The 4,031-nt window shown below is 40.7% G+C and overlaps 1 non-coding gene across 1 annotated transcript; it reads left to right on the forward strand.

The window, feature by feature from the left end:
* Positions 1 to 2,386: 2,386 nt before the first annotated feature.
* On the forward strand, positions 2,387 to 2,494 carry LOC130959574 (small nucleolar RNA R71). The gene has a single exon (XR_009078646.1). It is a non-coding gene; the product is annotated as a small nucleolar RNA R71 (small nucleolar RNA).
* The last annotated feature ends 1,537 nt before the right edge of the window (positions 2,495 to 4,031 follow it).

Genomic DNA, 4,031 nt, shown 5'->3' on the forward strand with positions numbered 1-4,031 from the left:
TGAAGGGGTGAAGAAGGGTTTATATAGGAGAGGGGGGTTCATGGTTCGGTCATGTATGGGTGGGTTTGGGAGGGAAAGTGGTTTAAATTTGAAGGGTGAGGTAGGTGGGGTTTTATGAAGGATGGATGTGAGTGGTGAAGAGAAAGATGGGATTTGATAGGTGAAGGGTTTTTGGGGAAGAGGTGTTGAGGTGATTGGTGAATGGGTGAAGAAAGAGAGAGTGGTGGGGTTGGTGGGGATCCTGTGGGGTCCACAGATCCTGTGGTGTCAAGGAAAAGTCATCCCTGCACCAAATGGCATGCAAAATCACGTTTTGAGCCAATTCTGGCGTTAAACGCCGGGCTGGTGCCCATTTCTGGCGTTTAACGCCAGGTTCTTGCCCTTTTCTGGCGTTTAACGCCAGTCTGGTGCCCCTTTCTGGCGTTAAACGCCCAGAATGGTGCCAGACTGGGCGTTAAACGCCCACCTGCTAGCCTTACTGGCATTTAAACGCCAGTAAGTTCTTCCTCCAGGGTGTGCTGTTTTTCTTCCTGTTTTTCATTCTATTTTTGCTTTTTCAATTGATTTTGTGACTTCTCATGATCATCAACCTACAAAAAAAAATAACAAAAGAAAATAGATAAAATATAACATTGGGTTGCCTCCCAACAAGCGCTTCTTTGATGTCAGTAGCTTGACAGAGGGCTCTCATGGAGCCTCACAAATGATCAGAGCAATGTTGGAACCTCCCAACACCAAACTTAGAGTTTGGATGTGGGGGTTCAACACCAAACTTAGAGTTTGGTTGTGGCCTCCCAACACCAAACTTAGAGTTTGACTGTGGGGGCTCTATTTGACTCTGTTTTGAGAGAAGCTCTTCATGCTTCCTCTCCATGGTGACAGAGGGATATCCTTGAGCCTTAAACACAAAGGATTCTTCATTCACTTGAATGATCAGTTCACCTCTATCAGCATCAATCACAGCCTTTGCTATGGCTAGGAAGGGTCTGCCAAGGATGATGGATTCATCCATGCACTTCCCAGTCTCTAGGACTATGAAATCAATAGGGATGTAATGGTCTTCAATCTTCACCAAAACATCCTCTACAAGTCCATGAGCTTGTTTTCTTGAGTTGTCTGCCATCTCTAATGAGATTCTTGCAGCTTGCACCTCAAAGATCCCTAGCTTCTCCATTACAGAGAGAGGCATGAGGTTTACACTTGACCCTAAGTCACACAGAGCCTTCTTGAAGGTCATGGTGCCTATGGTACAAGGTATTGAAAACTTCCCAGGATCTTGTCTCTTTTGAGGTAATTTCTGCCTAGACAAGTCATCCAGTTCTTTGGTGAGCAAAGGGGGTTCATCCTCCCAAGTCTCATTTCCAAATAACTTGTCATTTAGCTTCATGATTGCTCCAAGGTATTTAGCAACTTGCTCTTCAGTGACATACTCATCCTCTTCAGAGGAAGAATACTCATCAGAGCTCATGAAGGGCAGAAGTAAGTCCAATGGAATCTCTATGGTCTCATTTTGAGCCTCAGATTCCCATGGTTCCTCATTGGGGAACTCAGTGGAGGTCAGTGCACGCCCACTGAGGTCTTCCTCAGTGGCGTTCACTTCCTCTCCTTCCTCTCCAAATTCGGCCATGTTGATGGCCTTGCACTCTCCTTTTGGATTTTCTTCTGTGTTGCTTGGAAGAGTACTTGGAGGGAGTTCAGTAACTTTCTTGCTCAGCTGTCCCACTTGTGCCTCCAAATTCCTAATGGAGGATCTTGTTTCAGTCATGAAACTTTGAGTGGTTTTGATTAGATCAGAGACCATGGTTGCTAAGTCAGAGGGGTTCTGCTTAGAATTCTCTGTCTGTTGCTGAGAAGATGATGGAAAAGGCTTGCCATTGCTAAACCTATTTCTTCCACCATTATTGTTGTTGAAACCTTGTTGAGGTCTCTGTTGATCCTTCCATGAGAAATTTGGATGATTTCTCCATGAGGAATTATAGGTGTTTCCATAGGGTTCTCCTAGGTAATTCACCTCTTCCATTGAAGGGTTCTCAGGATCATAGGCTTCTTCTTCAGATGAAGCATCCTTAGTACTTCTTGGTGCATTTTGCATTCCAGACAGACTTTGAGAAATCAAATTGACTTGTTGAGTCAATATTTTATTCTGAGCCAATATGGCATTCAGAGTATCAATCTCAAGAACTCCTTTCTTCTGATTAGTCCCATTGTTCACAGGATTCCTTTCAGAAGTGTACATGAATTGGTTATTTGCAACCATTTCAATTAGCTCTTGAGCTTCTGTAGGCGTCTTCTTCAGATGAAGAGATCCTCCAGCAGATCTATCCAAAGACATCTTGGATAGTTCAGAGAGACCATCATAGAAAATACCTATGATGCTCCATTCAGAAAGCATGTCAGAAGGACATTTTCTGATCAATTGTTTGTATCTTTCCCAAGCTTCATAGAGGGATTCTCCATCCTTCTGTCTGAAGGTTTGGACTTCCACTCTAAGCTTACTCAATTTTTTGAGGTGGAAAGAACTTTGCCAAGAAGGCATTGACTAGCTTTTCCCATGAGTCCAGGCTTTCTTTAGGTTGTGAGTCCAACCATATCCTAGCTCTGTCTCTTACAGCAAAAGGGAATAGTATAAGTCTGTAGACTTCAGGGTCAACCCTATTAGTCTTGACAGTGTCACAGATTTGCAAGAATTCAGCTAAGAACTGATGAGGATCTTCCAATGGAAGTCCATGGAACTTGCAATTCTGTTGCATTAGAGAAACTAATTGAGGCTTAAGCTCAAAGTTGTTTGCTCCAATGGCAGGGATAGAGATGCTTCTCCCATAGAAGTCGGGAGTAGGTGCAGTAAAGTCACCCAGCACCTTCCTTGCATTGTTGTTGTTTTCGGCTGCCATGGGTTCTTCTTCTTTGAAGATTTCTGTTAGGTCCTCTACAGAGAGTTGTGCCTTAGCTTCTCTTAGCTTTCGCTTCAAGGTCCTTTCAGGTTCAGGGTCAGCTTCAACAAGAATGCCTTTGTCTTTGCTCCTGCTCATATGAAAGAGAAGAGAACAAGAAAATGTGGAATCCTCTATGTCACAGTATAGAGATTCCTTGAGGTATCAGAGGAAAAGAAAAATAGAAGAAAGAAGGAGAAGAATTCGAACTTAATGAGATAGAGTTCGAATTGTGCATTGAGGAGGAGTAGTACTCCATAAATAGAAGGATGTGAGAAGAGGGGAAGAGATTTTTCGAAAATTAATTAAAAAGATTTTAAAAACATTTTGAAAAACTTTAATTTGATTTTCGAAAATCAAGAGTGAGAAAGAGATCAAGTAATTTTTGAAAAAGATTTTGAAAGTAGAAATCAAAAAGATATGATTAAAAACTGTTTTGAAAAAGATGTGATTAAAAAAGATATGATTAAAAAGTTATGGTTTTAAAAAGATATGATTGAAAAGATATGATTTGAAAACAATTTTAAAAAGATTTGATTTTAAAAAGTAATGACTTGCCTAACAAGAAAAGATATGATTCAAACATTAAACCTTTCTCAACAGAAAAGGCAACATACTTGAAATGTTGAATCAAATCATTAATTGATAGCAAGTATCTTTGAAAAAGGAAAGAAATTGATTTTGAAAACATTTGATTGAAAAGATATGATTTGAAAAAGATTTGATTTTGAAAAACTTTGAAAACTTGAAAAAAAATTGATTTTGAAAACAAAATCTTCCCTCTTGTGCCATCCTGGCGTTAAACGCCCAGAATGGTGCACATTCTGGCGTTTAACGCCCAATGCACTACCTTTTTGGGCGTTAAACGCCCAACCAGGTACCCTGGCTGGCGTTTAAACGCCAGTCTGTCCTTCTTCACTGGGCGTTTTGAACGCCCAGCCTTTTCTGTGTAATTCCTCTGCTGCATGTTCTGAATCTTTAGTTCCCTGTACTATTGACTTGAAAATAGAACCAAGATCAAATAAACAATGCATGCAAGACACCAAACTTAAAATTAGACACTAGACTCAAACAAGAAACATAAAATATTTTTGGTTTTTA

The sequence above is a fragment of the Arachis stenosperma genome, chromosome 10, assembly GCF_014773155.1.
Source record: "Arachis stenosperma cultivar V10309 chromosome 10, arast.V10309.gnm1.PFL2, whole genome shotgun sequence".
Lineage (NCBI taxonomy): Eukaryota > Viridiplantae > Streptophyta > Magnoliopsida > Fabales > Fabaceae > Arachis > Arachis stenosperma.